Source organism: Neofelis nebulosa, chromosome 8 (genome assembly GCF_028018385.1).
Source record: "Neofelis nebulosa isolate mNeoNeb1 chromosome 8, mNeoNeb1.pri, whole genome shotgun sequence".
Lineage (NCBI taxonomy): Eukaryota > Metazoa > Chordata > Mammalia > Carnivora > Felidae > Neofelis > Neofelis nebulosa.
The window spans coordinates 142,400,939-142,417,683 of record NC_080789.1 but is presented as its reverse complement, the minus strand read 5'-3'; the positions used below and the strand labels follow the sequence as shown (position 1 = coordinate 142,417,683).

At 49.7% G+C, this 16,745-nt stretch overlaps 1 protein-coding gene across 10 annotated transcripts in view; it reads right to left on the bottom strand.

The window, feature by feature from the left end:
- The window catches only part of DIP2C (disco interacting protein 2 homolog C), a 416,980-nt gene that overhangs the window by 238,372 nt on the left and 161,863 nt on the right, over positions 1 to 16,745 (bottom strand). The gene's annotated exons all lie outside the window — the stretch shown is intronic.

The following is a 16,745-nucleotide window of genomic DNA, read 5'->3' as shown; positions in this document are numbered from 1 at the left end:
GCGAAGAGTGACAGCAGTCTAATCAAGAAGGAATGGTCAGGAGTGCCTGGAGCACAGGGTGCAGTACTGCCTATAAAGCGTTTTTATGTGTACACAAGAGTGTGCCCTGTGCAAACTTCTTAGTCACCAACTCTTCTGCTGAAGAAGTGCTTTCAGTGGCTTAGCTAAAATGAGGGGCTGGCAGATTGATCAGAGTTACACATGAGAAAAATTGTGCCCACCTTTTTTTTTCTTTTTTTTTTTTTTAGGAAAAAAATGTTACCAAACAACCTTAATCTTAGAATTCAATGTAAAATAAACAACAATTTTGTTTTCAGGCCAATGTGCTACTTACTGATCCTATTCGGGATCCTATTCAGATAAGTTAAAACAGGCAAAGCATGGCATTTACTTTGAAGAAACGAAACCAAACCCCTCTAATTTTCCCCATTTCCTAAAGACTGAGAACTGTGTAATCTTTACGGACGTGTGAAGGATGGATTCCGATGCCTGCCCAGCCTCCAGCAGGGAAGGTCTCTTCCATGACGCATCAGACCTCTCCCGGAGGTTGACCTGGTCAGGCAACAAGGTCACTCCACACAGCCAATGCCAACACACATGCCCGTCCTATTTACCACCTGTCCCACCAGACCTGACAGTTGGAATTTTGGATGCTTGTGCTTACTTGGGAGTATTTCCTCCAAGAATGGACCAATCAAGTTCCAATAGCATGTGATGACCCCATGTCTGTAGCTAAGCAACCACAGTGGTGACACAAAGCACAGGGTTTTAATGTCTTTCTACACAAACTGAATACAATTTAATTTTTTCACATCCACGTGTTTAAGACTTCCCACCTGGTGGGCACACAAGTGCTAATTCCCAGAGAAACAAGCTGTTCAGGAATTTTAACATTTACCGTTATTATCACTATGAAGCAAGAATTATCCTTAAAAATGCATAATAATCTCATTCTCGCATTCACCGATAGTCACACAGGAATGTTTCCTGTCAGGTTTCTGATCAGGAAAAAAAATGGATTGCTGGCAAAGAGATAAATATGTAAAACTATGCAAAATACCTCAAGAAAAGTTAAGAAATAACATAACCCAATTACTTCTTTAAAATGTTGTAAATGCAGGTGAATTTCAATAGTAATTTGTCTGTAATTAAAAGTATCACAAAAATCTTTCAAAATGTTGATACTCGAAGAATAACCATAAATGGATATAAAATGCAAGCCAGCAAGCTGGCACCAGGGTAATTCTGGGCTGTTATTTTTAACATAACGCGGTTATTATTTACTCAGCTAAAGTATAAGCCTCTCCACCCCAAGACTGATTTTCATAGGGAGGCTGATTTTTAGTAAGTAAAGGCAGTTTTAAAAGAGGTTGGGACATCTAAAAATAAGCGGTAAGCACTCTCCCAGGGGTCGCAAGGCCAGCTTCACATCCAATGTCAGCACCACAGATAAAGGTTCGCCCCGCTCTGCACACACGATAGTCAACGCTCCGCAGCAGCATGAGAAACATCAGCGCTAACACTGGACTAAAAGAAAACTATCAGGCTCACAGGTAGCATTCAGTTATACGAGCTGTGACTTTAAGACCATGTTTATGCTCAAAACTAGATTCCTTCGATTTGGGGGCAGGGGAGAATCCTCTGGGTGGAAAAGCTTCTGTTTCTAAGGTGAACTGGACACTGCTGTCTGGAGCCTGCCTGTCACAGGTCAGATGGTGGAGCAGGGGAGGTGGGGTGGCTTTCCCTGTCTTCCCCAGCAGGCCAGGACTTGTCCACTAGCGCAATGGGGCCAAAGTCTTCCAGGTCCAGTAATGCACCTAGAGACCCACTTGCGTTGGAAATCAGTGAGAACACGCGATTTATTCTGTTTTAGCAACAACCCAGCACATAGGTGAATTTTAAACATCAGACTGTGTGGAAGTGCCAGCAGAAGTCACCCTGTAGCTGTCCCTTGTCCTTACTTGAAATCGGCTGTTCACCCCCTCAAGCGAACTAGCCCTCCTGGCTCAGGCGTCACGTGTATCACCCTCAAAGAGACAGCATCCGGTGGCAGGAGGCTGCCAGCCTCACCCACATCTGTGGCCGGGCACACAGACATGGGAGAGGGGCCAAGCATTCCCCACCGAGAACTGGGTGTGGGTCCCACCACCCTGCCCAGGGTGTTATTTTCCAATACATCCATCAGCAAACTCCCTGCTTTCTGCTTCATCGGCAACACGTGTTTATATCAATGGGCTTACTCTAAAAAACAGGAAGCAAATTCAGATTTCAGATTAACAGGGATTGTGTGAACTCAGGATCTCAACACAAGACAAACACAAGCAGCAGGAGCACTGGCTGCACCCACACGTGCAAGCCCGACAGGGCCCCAGGGTTTTCTTGGGAACTAAGACACAACAGGGAACATGGGCTACCTCAATCACTTTCTGCCAATAGCAAGTACACCCACTGTCCCCTGGGCGCACGCCTTGTCCTAGAAACAACCCCAAGCAGCAAGCATCCAATCAGCAGGCAAAGGGTGTCTTCACACCCTGTGGGGGATATGGGGCCACATCATAAGTCTTGTGTTTTGGGAGCTGAGAAGAAGACACAGACGTCCACAGACTGATGCAGGGACTCCCGAGGGCACCACAGGGTGATGCGCTGAGTCTGTCCCTGCCAAGGCCTGGATCTCCGGTGACTGCACTGAGCCCCACAACCCACAGCGCAAACCCATTGACACCCAACCCCACCCTGCAGAGTCTGTACCCCAAGCAAGGCTCAGTGTGGACCCCATTTCCCAGGCCCTAGGCAGTCAGCAAATCAACAAAGAGTTGTCTGGAACACCTCCCAGAGACAGCTGGGGCTTGTTCTCTGCCTTGGGCGGACAGTGCAGTCTGTGGTTGACGGATTCCATGAGAGCATCCTGACACTGGACTCTGCTGCCCCCATTCCGCACACAAGCCCCCACCTTGCCAAGCACATGCCTCTTCCTCAACCACCCTCCCTCCCCGTCTGCAGTCCACCATCTTCATGGAGTGTAATCCCACCACTCAAGGCAAAGGCACCACTAACCTACCTGCCACCAAGATGGAGACGTGCTAATTACGCTATGATGCCACTTAGAAGATGCATCACCATTTCAGCGATGCTAAATGAAAGAACAAAGGAGACTGCAGGGGGGCCTTAGGACCCTTCCATGAAGCTCCTTTGCTGCCATGGCCCCAAGTCCCCTCCTCCACGCACCCCCTGTGCGCCTCCTCCACACCCTTCCTCCACATACCCCACCTTCACGCACCCCCTCACACACCCTACCCTGCCCCAGTCTGAGAGTTCACGAGGCCCTGTTTATATCTCAGCGGCCAAAAGTAACAGGTGCTCCACACAAGCTTTCTTGGTGATGATTACTAAACACAATTTCTCATTATACCTAGACCACGAGGAGAAACAAATCATGAGACCAAACAAAATGGGGACGGCTTCTAGATAAATTTTTAAAAGATTATACCGAAGGCCATTCATCATTTTCCATCAGAGTGAGAACAAAATCAATATTTCAAACAGATTTGCCCCTGGCAGAGATGCCCTTTCCTTTCTCTGACAGCTCACTAATACTCCTACATTACACTGAATTTATCTCAAGGCATCCTATTTGTGCCAACATAAAAGGTCACTTTACTAACAATCAACAGCCACCCCGAATGATGCGTTCAACAGCAAGAAAGCAAACCCTGCAACACTCAGATGCCATCTGAAGCAAGTCTAGAAGCATCCTCAGTGCAGTTTCACGGCAAAGAAACGTAACATCATGACGTCATGCTCTCCCTACACCACCAGATGAAATGCTCACTGCAAACACCACGCAGGGACCCGGACACCTCCAGAAACAGGTCTGGGGGTAGCGGTGCTGAGGAGATTTCACATACAGAAGAAGCCACTAACCTCTGCCCTCCCTTCTAACTCAGGAGACAGCCCAGCTCCCATCAGAGCCACCCTTGTGACCAAGTATGACCCTGTTTCAGGCTGCAGCCCCAGGACAGTTCCGAACCCTCACAGAACAGCAAACAGCAATCCCCAGTCACCCCGCAGCTCCAAGCTCTGCTCCCCACTGGACGAAATCTCAGAGTAAGTCAAGTCTGTCACAAGACCCAGCAGTGGTGTTTATCCAGACAGGACTCTCCGGGGGACCCTGAAGCCCAGCGCTCTGACTCCTGGGCTCGCCAGGACCTGCAGGGGCACTTCCTGCTTATGTCCAGGCACAGGCTCCACCCTTTTAAGTAAACCACACGTACATTAGGAACCTCTGCACAGGATGGACTTCACCGGGGACAGCTGCCCCTGTCCCAGGAGAGGCTGTAGACCTGGTCTGATCAGAACTCCTAACTGCTCACCCCCACCCCCACGACAACAAAATTTCTGATTCCAGCAGCCAGCTCTTCACTGCCCTCAGCCTTTAAGTAAGCAGCTATTACTGTTAAAAGAAAGGAGACTCCCTGTTCGTCCAAAGACTACAGCCTCAACAGCCATCACTTTATGCAAACGCCCCCACCGACCCAGAGCCTAGGCTCTGCGTGTGGGGTCACGTGGACCTTCCAAGTCATATTCAGTCCCCACCTCTTTGTCCACTTCGCTTACAGCGTGCAGACTTTTCTTCATTATCTACCCACCCTCCCGCCCAGGTGCTCCCGATCCGGCCCCTGCCATGGTCATGGGCCCATGCACCGGCCATTCTCATGGCCACAGGGTAAGGACTGACCCTCTGACAGGCACTCGGCATCCCCAGCCTGTCCCCAGGTCCTCAGGGCACATCCAGGGGCCTTCCAGAACTACATCGGTGGTCCGCAGCCACAGGGAGGCACCACAGATGGGGCATAGAGCCGCGAGACAAAGTCCTGGCTATCAGGCCCAGTCGTTCAATCGCTGACGCCACCGAGCCGGCCACAGGCAGTGGCTACGGCACTGAAGCACCTGTGCAAACCACTCCCGCAGTTAGATGCCCAGCCAATACACGGCACTGCCCACACCTCACATCTCAGCAGAGGTGTGGGCCTGATAAATCCCCTTCACGGCCAAAGCTAGTGCGCATCAGGCCCGTTACCCAACAGAATTCGAGCCCTCCCAAGTACCTGACAGCGCGTGGACACATCAGGGAGGGACACGGCCCCTTGCAGTTAACACACACGGCCTGGGGTACAGAAAGACTCCAGACCCCTCCCTGCAGCTGCTCCACGCAGTGTCAGAGGAGGGGTGGGCTCCGTCACCAAGAAAAGAGACCTTGAACCCCCAACACACAGAGGGTGACAAGGTGCCTTGAAGGGTGGCTTTCCCCAAAGAGAGCCTTGCAGGAGTCCTGGAGGGCAACAGAAAGCGTGAAGCTCAACTCAGACAACGACGACATCTCTCCCGAAAACAGTCACGAGCAAGTTCTGGCGTCACCACCACACCCACCAACTGTAGTTACACCTTGAAAAAAATCTCAACAGTACTGACATGGAAAGGTCACGCAACAGAGTTCAGAAGGCTGCACGGAATTTCCCTAGACGCACAGATTTTTGAGCTAAACTCAGTAAGCTAAGATACTGGGTAGTTTTTACATAGGACCTTCAATGAACACAGCTTAACGACAAGCGGCATAGTATTTAGGGTGATCACACCAGGAAGCCCACGGTGAAATTTAAAACAGAGATATCTTGACAAAATTATCAAAAAGTAAAACTGAAGCGTCAAATGATCTTTAAACAATACTACGTAGCTTCCAACAACTGTAATGTGTATCAGGTATAAGACCTACACCCACATACAGAAAATTATTAGGGATGTAACAGGGGAAGAAAAATTAGAAACAATTTTAAATGTATTTACAAAAACAACGTTTCCACATCCACAGGCTTTCTAAGGACTCCCACAAACTGCGCATCCCAAGTTAAACAGTGTGTGTCTTGCGTGGGAAGAGACCACTTCTCTCCAGAAACCACGTGAGCGCCATAGCTTCACAGGAGTTTCAGCCCACGTGCTATCCTGTCTGCTCCACCACCAGGCCCCAGGCGGCCCGTGCCCCTCTCTGTGCTGAAGCCAGACCAGGCAACACCCCAGCACTCCACGACCTTTCTGGTCTGTGGCCACTGACCCTTAGCCACTGAAGTTGGGCTTTAGGGCAGACAAATCGAAAATTGGAAAATCACAGAACCTTTAGCTTTTTAAAAATCTGCATTTTCAGTTAACACAAATGATGTGAAAGGGTCATATGATAGGCACTGATTCTGCTTCTGTGGTTTGCTGCCTACCTCTGCATATTAAAGTATACTTGTGAAATACTTATGTCCTTTAATCAACATTTACAGGGCATACGCTATTGACCATGTGTAATAGTCACGTGATATCGTTTTAAACGAGAAGTTTTAACTCAGAGAGTTGAGACATCACTCAAAAGTTAAGCCCCCGACAACCGTTAACTGAAAATACTGCACAGGACGATTACAAAACCAGGGACAGGGTTCAATACAGATCCTGTGGCTTTGTTTCCCTCAGTGTGCACGCTAATATATAAATGTTTCCACTTAGCATTCTCACAAATCTTTGAGCCCAAATTCCCTAATTTTCATAACCACAGGTAAATAAGTATCCACATAGGATGAAAGGGAACAAAGCATCAGTTCCTGAAAGCGAGTAACTGATTCCAGGCACTGCAGAGTCCCAGCCCCTACTATCCGGGCAAGGTCATGCTGACAGGAGGAGCCTTTACTGTGATTCTGGTTTCAGGGGACCACTGCCCATAACTGCCTTTGCTCTTTGAGTCCCTGTGTCAAAGAAGAAGACGCTATGTGGCCCCTGGTGCCCAAGAACAGATCAGCTCGTTAAACTTAAAAAAAAAAAAAAAAAAAAAAACGGTTGGGGCACCTGGGTGGCACAGTCGGTTAAGTGTCCGACTTCAGCCAGGTCACGATCTCGCGTTCCGTGAGTTCGAGCCCCACGTCAGGCTCTGGGCTGATGGCTTGGAGCCTGGAGCCTGTTTCCGATTCTGTCTCCCTCTCTCTCTGCCCCTCCCCCGTTCATGCTCTGTCTCTCTCTGTCCCAAAAATAAATTAAAAATGTTAAAAAAAAAAAAAAAACGGTAAAAAAACTTAACCCTGTTCCAGGTCTAACATCATCTCTGCCACCCAGGCCCGTTCCTGGCCACACTCCAGCTGCGTGACCCTGGCAGTCACGTCGCCTGGAAGATGATCTCTGCATCCTGCCAGCTCTAGAGACCTTGCCGATTCTGTGATTTACTTCTCAGTGAATGAGCTAGTGATAAAGGGTTAAGTGATAAGTCATTTGGGCATGAATAGATTAACATGGAAGTCCTGGACAAAACAGCACAGGCCTCCTCTCCCTCACACAGATTTTCACTAGTATTCAGCCCCCCTCCATTATAGACCTTATTTTTAAAACAGCTGGCGATTCACAGAAGAGTGGAAGGTCTAGACTCTCCCGTGCAGCCCTTCCCCGCACCATGCACAGCCTCCCCCACCATCAGTGTCCTCACCAGACGGTGCATGTGTCACAATCTGTGAACCAGCATGGACATGTCATCGTCACCCAAGGTCCATAGTTCGCATATGGTTCACTCTGGGTGCTGTACATTCTGTGGGTTTGGACGCATGTATAATGACACACAACCCCGACCCACCTCCCACCCTGGCATCTTTTATCATCTTTTATCTTTTTTTATCATCTTTTTTATCATCTCCATAGGTTTGTCTTTCCCGGAATGTCTAGAGTTAGGATCATACAGGATGGAGCCTCTTTAGACTGATGTCCTCACTCAGTAACATGCATGTACAGTTTGCCTTTTTATAGCCTGAAGCGCATTTCTTTTTAACACTGAATGAGATCCCACTGTCTGGAGTAACACAGTTTATGTATCCATTGACCTTGAAGAACATGGTGGCTGCTTCCAAGTTTTGGCAATTCTGAATAAAGCTGCTGGCGACAACCATCGTGTAGATGTAAGTTCTCAGCTCCCTTGGGTAAACACCAAAACTGCTGTATCCTGTAGTGAGGGTACATTTAGTTCTGTAGGAACCCACGAGACGGTCCTCCTGAGTGGCTGCCCCCGTCCGCGTGCCCGCCTGCCGTGCATGAGAGACGTGTCCTCACCAGCATGTGCTGGTGTCAGGGGCCTGGATTTTCCACTGTGTCCCTAGCCCCTTACAACTTTCTAAGGAAGGTAACTTAAGTCAGACAGGGCTTGGCATCTGCAAGGGGCTGATCAGGCAGGAAGGAGGCTGTGAAGGCTGGTGACACAGTCACACTGGGACAGGGAGGCTTCCCAGCTGCCCTCAGGTCACACACACACTTGGCGGAGCCAGGAGAAAGGCCAGCCTGGGTCCCCGCTAGAGCTCCCATTCCGCACCAGGACAGGATGCACAGGAGAGCCTCAGAAGCTCCACCAACCGGGGGCAAAGGCCCGTCATTGTCGCAGGTTTTAAATTGAGAAACAAAAGTGCAATGCCCTGAATGAGAAACCCACACAGCTCCGAATTATTTGCATGGCTGCAGGGTGTATTTTCCCTCATGTAAGGAGCCCATACACTAGGAGGTGTTATCCTGGACCTTAGAACTCCTCTGAGGACCTGGGGGGGGGGGGGGGGAGTAGGACCATGAGGTCCCCAGGAAAGGACCCTGACCATGTGGTAAGAGTTGGGCAGCTAAGGCGCAGCCTGGGGCTAGTCTTGCCCACCCCCCATCCCCCGACTCTTACAAGCTGTGACTCTGGGGTATTCTAGACACTGCCCTGCAGTGACCCCCTGGCCCAGAACTGAGTGTCCATGCTAAGGGAAGGCAGGTCTACCCAAGGGATGCTAGTCCAGACAGACCAGAGACACCCCTGAGACGATCCTGTGCTATTCTGAGCAACCCTCAAAACTGAAACGTGCTGTGTAAGATGGAGAATGTGGGAGAGTCCACACAAGATGTACCTGCTCAGATCTGGGAGGAGTCGCGAAGCGCAGACCACAGGACAATCTCTACGGCCCTTCGGGCCACAGAGGAAATCACAGTAACTCAGACGTATACCTGACCATAAAGCACATGTGATAGAAAATAAGCCACGAACAGAAACATCTTCAGATCTGGCAGTCACACTACCTCACCGATGAAAGATCTCTGAGGGAGGTGACTACTCTCCAGTTGCATGTAGAGATTAAAATGTGAAGGTCTAGCAACAAAGCAAGTGTCAGCGTTTTGTTTTTTAAAACTAAGGACGTGTTGGGGTGTTCAGGGTGGCTCCGTCGGTTGACTGTCCAACTCTTGGTTTCCGCTCAGGTCAGGATCTTACCGTTTGTGAGTTCAAGCCCCACGTCGGGCTCTGTGCTGACAGTGCAGAGCCTGCTTGGGATTCTCTGTCTCTCTGCCCCGCCCCTGCTCACACATGCGCTCTCTTTCCTTCTCTCTCTGCCCCTCCCCTGCTCTCTCAAAAATAAATATTAAAAAAAAAAAAAAAAAACCCAAACCACTAAGGACATTATCCTCTTTCCCCTTTTGAACTTCCATTTTAAATAATCACTTTTACTTAGAAATTCCAGAACTTGCTAACTTGATAGCTAAAATTAATAGTTAATAGGTTCAGGCATTACTGAATTGATTTATTTTTTTAATGGAAACAATATGATTAGGAAATCTGCTTGAAGGACCATCAAGGTTTTAAAACATAACATTGTCTCTTCCTTTGACTCGTGAACAAGGTGGTGTGCCCGCAGACAGGTTCAAAGCCAGATGGTGAACATACAGAATCACATCCCCAAGGGCAGAAGGTCAAGAATGAATGCAGAATATGCTGAATAAGATCATTTTACACACGTCATTTAAAACATCCCGCATATCTGGGACTTTATACCATGTCATTTAAAATATCCCACGTATCTGGGACTTGGGTGGAACAAATATCAGGAAAGCATTCCTAACCAGTGTAATGGCTCAGTGACAGATGGTTTCATATCAAATTTGAAATTTAATTAAATGGTCATTTTCATTTCAGAGTTTCAGGATTTCTAAAGCTCTTATATCCTCCAACCAAACTTAGACTTTGGCTGGGCTAGGCAGTCTCCACATCACAAAGAGCCTTTGCGTCAGAAGCAACAGAATGCCACTTTTGATGAAGATTTTGTAAGTGGAGACAAAAGCCCCCGGGGACCACGAAGGCAGATTAACCTGTAACAGAACAGATATAAGTGCATCCTGACGGAAAACAGTGGAGAAAGTACTCAACAGAACAGGAAGATGAACACAGTGCTTCTCACGCAGGGGGCGGACGCTTGAGGAAACACTGTCAACTCCAATAGGGGGATTGGGCAGAAAGCTCCCTCTGGGGTTTCCCCTTCCATACGAGGAGACAGACCTCTGGATTGCCCACCTGAGAGGTCAAGAATATCAGGAGAGCACCCAATAAAAAGCCTGGCAAGTGGAAAAAGAAAAGCCAGGAAAACAGAGCCAACACCGAGCACCTGTCATAAGCCGCACCGTTCACATATTTAATCCCAATGTCAGTATCTGGTGGAAGAATCCATACCCAAGGGCAGACAGGACTTGTGTAGTCAGTGGTTCTCCAACTGGGGCTGGATGAACCCAGATTCTCATCCAGGAGGACAGAGCCCAGGGTCTGCACTTCCGGGCACCCTCAGTGGGCAGCAGGGGAGGACGGTGCCCTGCCCCACACTCCCTTCTCCACAAGAGCTGGTGCTGGACTCTCCTTCACGACCCACACTGGTCACCAGCAGAACGACAGGGAGGAACACAGAGCTTATGCAAGTGTGTAAGGGGGTGGACCTGAAAGAGCACTAACTGGGGCTTGCGGTCAAATGCAGACAAAATGCAGGACACACACGCACACCCTCACAAGAAGAGGTGAAGCCCTACCTAGCAGCCCCATCAACGCCGAGTGGACTGCTTTGGAAAGTTCCGACTGGTGGAAGGGACGGAGGCACCCCCTAACTGTGTTCGTGCTAAATTACAGAATCCAGGTGTTTACACTCATTCCACGGTCGTGTTTTCATCCCGTCTCCTACAGCTGTACCTGCCCGCCTGTGGTCCGATCGCCATCATGGGCACAGACCCACATGGCCCAGAAACCTAGTCAGAGCTTCTTCATTCAAATTGTAACAGAAGTACTTTGACAATGTTTTTAGAGATAAAAATTCTCCCCCAGAGACTGCCTCATGTAACGAATTTCACAATAAAAGTACCTTCTGAGCTCTTTCGAGAATGCATCCACACTCATGACTTTAACTATTTCTACGCGGATAACTTCCAAGGGCATTTCACTCATGTGTTACATCGAAGTATCAGTCTACACTCTAACAGCAAACTGATAGTGACTCCTGGACGTTTTATGCCCGTTCGTGCCTCCATCGCGCTGGAGCACCATTTCCTCCAGGTGAGGCCCTGGCTCTGAGGTGGGGAATGCTCCACACCTGTCCCCACATCACCCAGTTACGTCCTGAGGAGGGAGAGAGGTGTCCTCACCGTGGGAGACGCCATCAGACCTGCTCCAACAGTGACCGGGAACAGTAATTTAACTTGAATCTTTTCAGACCATGCACTCAGGATACATACTACCGCAGCAGGCAGAGGGAGGAGTGAGCCTCTGAAGGGATTAAGGACAGCGAAAGCAGGTCCACCACAGCAGCCACAGAGCAGGTGCTCTGCCTCTGGGAACACAAGGTCGTGTCCCCCTGCTGGGCTTCCCTGGGTCTCCCCCACCTGTCGCCCCAGCCCTGTGGACCCGGTTAGCCTTCAGCGATACTCACTTGGTCTCAATTCGGACACATTCGTGACCTTTGCCCAATTCATAATTCAGTCCCAAACGACCTTGGTGTCCTGGCAAGGGGACGCCTGTGGCATCTACTTTTTCTCCACAGCATCTGAAGAGCAGACCTGCCTTCGTCGCCTTCCTGACCTGGGTTCCCAGCTGGCTCGTCAGCAGGCGGTGCTGATGGCTGGAATCTCCCTCCTTCATTCGTGCCACAGCTTGTTTAAAAATTAATGATCTTGGTACTTCCGGGGTGACTTTGGGGGCAGTAAATTTATAAAACGATGGGAAGATTTGGGTTCACTCTTCTTTCCGCTCTCAGCAAGGGTCGGCTGGAAGCAGACTCCCCAGAAGAGAGTTCTGTGACCCGCCTCCTAGAGAACAGCTAACAGCTACGTGGACAGAACACCACGTGCGATGGCTACAGCAGGCTGAGAAGTCCACGCCAGTTCGTGGTGCTTCCAAAATCAGCGTAAACGTTGCCTGAGGGACACAAAACACTGTCATGAGATCAGCAAGTGACCAGCCTGGGAACAAGGCTCTCTCAACCTTACAGTGCAAAGCCATTGAGGAAATTCTGTCTACCTGAAAGGGAAAAGGCGGAATTTCACAGCAGAATCGAGCTGTTTTCTCTATCCCGCTCACGACACCAGCGGCGGTGGCTGCTCCTCCAGGGCTCACGCGGCACGTCAGGCCCTGTGCTGCTCAAGCACATGCGCGTGAGCTCCTGCAGGGGGCGCCCAGCCGCTGTCCGTCCCAAGAAGGATGCCAGTCTTAGGCCCGCAGAGCAGGGATGTGGAAGGAACCTGGATCATCGGCCTCACGTGAGAGACAACCTTCTTTGTTCTTTAAGCTATTGTGTTTCTGGGTTTCCGTTACAGCACCTGCCTTTACCCCAATACTTGGGCTGCTTGTACCTTCGCTTCTTGTGCGAAGCACAAGCACACGGCACAGCAACGGTCGGGCACACCACGGACTCATCCATGTCAAAATCCACTGTAGGTGATCCAGCACCTCCACGTCTGGGTCTGTACCCAGGAAAACTGAAAGCAGGGTCCTGAAGAGATTTCTGCCCCGTGTTCATAGCTTCATTCACAACAGCCAAGAGTTGGAAGCAGAGGCCACCCTAGTGCCCAGTGATGGACAGAAACGGGTAAAAGGTGGAGTTCATCCCTACAGTGGAGTATCACACAGCAAGGAGATCCCACAATGTGCTACAGCACAGATGAATCTTGAAGACATTACAGTAAATGAAGTAAGCCAGACCTAAGAGGACATGAGCTACATTACTACACTTCCCTGAGGTACTCAGTGTTTAATGAATTACAGGGAAAGATGGATGGCGGGGACGGCTGCACAGCAACGTGAATGTATTTATTTGTAAATATTTGAGAGACAGTGTGAGCACGTGTGCGTGATCAGGGGAGGGGCAGAGAGAGAGAGAGAGAGAGAGAGAATCCTAAGCAGGCTCCGCACTGTCAGCACAGAGCCGGATGTGGGGCTCGAACTCACAAACCGTGAGGTCATGACCTGAGCCAAAATCAAGAGCTGGGCACCTAACTGAGCCACCCAGGTACCCCCAGTGTGAATGAATTTAATACCAGTAAACCACACACTTAAAAACAATCATGATGGCAATTTTATATAAATAATTCAATTTAAGACCAGAGGAGAAGACCCACTGTCCACATTAACTCTATTCATATCATAATCCACTAGAATTACTGTTACAGTTTGCTAATAGATGGCTTTCTGCTGGAGATACATGTTGCATGTTCGTTGTACACAGTCTGTGAGTTGACAGGTGAACACAGGTGGAGACCAGATATTAGCAACATATCACAGCAAGGCACCACCTTCCTTGCAGGACGGTTCTCCGTGTCACTCGCTGTTCCACTCAGCAGCCGACACCCAACCTCAGCCCCGTACAGTCCTCCCGTTACAAGCACACACGCCAGGAAGCGCTGCCCTGATACTTCTGCATGGCGGGGCAGGGTGGGAAGGAGCAGCAACACTCTCAGCTGCAAACAACGCCTCCTGGAACCCCTCACACCCAGGCCGTGCCCACGTGGGCACGGAGGCAGCCTGGCCGTGCTCCTCTCCCGGCACATCTGCCTATGCTCTGGAATGGCCAGGAGTCCTAATGAAAACACCGTCAGCAGCTTCTGAGGTGTACAATTTATCACGTGAGTACCTTTGTGAGAATCACTGAAAATCTGTCGGAGTAGATTCGAAGCTCTCCAGGAGGCCACAGATGTCCCTGTCACCTGCGAACAGTTTCCCGGGCCGGGGAGCCTCATATTTATGGCGTGTGCACCTGCACCCCTACCTCCCAGCGGCAGACTGGGGTGCACGCCCATGCCTGTGGGCTCGTGGCGCCTCCTCTAAGTGGGACCCCTGTGGCCTGTGAGCACCCCTGCTGCAGGCAAATCCACACAGTGCCGCTTAACCAAAACTTTTCTTGTTCTTTTCAGTTCCAAGTTACACAGCCCAGCCAGAGCAAGTTGTCTTGGTAGGAGGAGAGGGAGGTAGTAATTAATGAGCAACAAAGAGGAGGTCCTGCTGGTACCCTCGTGCGTCCAAAGTCTATTCCCTCTCAAAAGAAATCACCCTCCTTTCTGCTTATACGGCTGCCCATTTGTGTCATTTTTGGTTTTTGTCCTTGAAAGATATAAAAGCTATTTCTCAACAGATGGTCTATTTTACTCCTGCTTAGGAATAAAGTAGCTGAGTACTCCAGAAGGCAGAGACCAGGAAAGGAGGAAAGAGACAAGGGAATGATCATAAACACAGATTAGAGAGAAGATGCCCACAGGCGTACAGGTTAGCAAGAGCGTCAGAGGTAATAATGGGCATTTTTCTCACTTCTTCCATTAACCAGTGGTGTACCCTAAGGCCCCCCACTTAACGACTTCTTGTTACACCTGTTAGGATTTCTGCCACTATTATTCTTAACTGTTAATTTCTCCTTGCTACCAAAGAAAGGCTGAGCTCCATTTCTCCGCTAACAAACTCTTATTTGCACGCTGGCAGGTTAGGCCCCCAGTTATCCTGACATCTCCCTGCCTAACTAGTCGGCCTCCAGGACCTGGCTCACACTGCAGGGCTGCCAAAGCTTTGCAAACAGTGCCGTGCCCTTTGGCCGCTACCTTCAGAGCGCCCCCGTGGCCGAGGCTGACCTACGTGCCAGGCCAAGAGACAGCAAAATTTCCCGCCTTGCTAAGCATGGATGCTATTTTATCCCATAGTGTAACTCTGCTTCTTGTGATTAGATATCACATGTCACAATGGATAAAATGTGTTGGAAATGAATGCACATCTCAGATATGAAGTGGAGTGTGAGAAGGGCTTATCAGATGCCTTGGTTATTGGATATGTGGTTGATTGAAAATAGCTTTCTGGACCGGGGACAAACATCCTGATGGGTTAGCTTCTGGCTTTATTTACAGAAGAATCACCCATTTCATAATTGCTCTGCCAAAGGGTAGCATCATGGGACAGATGTTTATACGATGCTGACCAGTGTGCTGAGGGGTCGAGAGAGGCAGGGCATCGCTCTGAGTTCAAATCCATACTATTACAGGGGCATCTGGGGAGCTCCATCAGTTGAACGGCCATCTTCAGCTCAGATCATGATCTCACAGTTCATGAGTTCGAGTCCTACATCACGCTCGCGGCTGTCAGCACACAGCCTTCTTGGGACCCTTTGTCCCCCTCTCTGCCCATCCATGCTTGTGTTTCTCTCTCACTCTCCCTCTCTCTCTCTGTCTCTCAAAAATAAATAAAAATCATTAAAAAAAAAACCCATACTATTGCTAAAATGGTAACAACCAATCACACGATTAACGAATGGCGATTGCTCCAAATGCACAGGGCCTCCTGCGTGCTGGGGCCGAGTAATAGCCCGGTGCTTCCTGAGCTCCCTGAAAGCTCACTCTGGTGGTGAATCCCGGCAGGTGGAGACTGGGAACGCCCGCCAACAAGACAGGCCGTTTCCACCCGGCAGGTGCACACTAAAGGAAACCGACAGTTGTATGTGAGGAATTCCTGGTCTGACATGCATCTTGTGGAAAACCAGGATGCAACCAGGGACTGCGTCCTCTGTGCAGACCACCGGGTCTGTGAAGCTTTGCACGCACGGAAGGCAATGTCTGACGGCAGAGCCTGGCGCTGTGCCCCATCATCAACAAGACAGGCTGCTGGGGAGGAAGGGCCCAATCACACCACAGCTCCTGATAACCACGAGGAGTCATCCACGTGCATGGGCTCCTGGCCGTGCTCAGCCACAAGTGCCAAATTCTGGGACTGAAGTTACCAGCAGGCCATAACTAGCTGTAATCCCATAACGTACATAACCAACTGGGTGAATACAGGGTTCCCTGAGACTCCAAGAGATTAGCCCAGAACCTGTGATCTAGAACAGAGGCAGCTGCCTCTCCTGTTAGTCACTCTTCTCTAGTGTGGGAATTCTCGATCTAAATGAATAAACCCACTTCTTAAACCACAAGAAGCCTGAGGCTACCTCGAGCAGAATCTTTGAAGAGATTCTTTCAAAACACTCTCACCCAAAGGTCAGTGCACAACCACAACAGGAAGCTCTCAGATCTCGAGCCTCATTTCCCCACTGGACAGACGCAGACACGGATGGTCACAGCAACAGCCTCCTGGACCCCGATCCATCCGTCCCAGCCCTCCCCTGGAGAGCCCTGTGCCCACCACCCGCCTCTCAGAGCAGGAAGCCCAAAATAACTATCCTCCCCCGCCCCATCCAGGAGCTGCAGCAGAAAACCAGCTTCATCTGTAAAGTTTGTTTCCAAGAAGGTGATCTGCCCCTGTGTTTCTTACTGGCAAACAAGTCAAAATCATCATCTTGTGCAAGGCAACCAAAACAGGGTGGTTTTTCCCCACTTAAAAGACCTCCCTGTCTTTGTCCATTTAGAAGTGACATTTTTTAGGGGCACCTGGGTGGCTCAGTTGG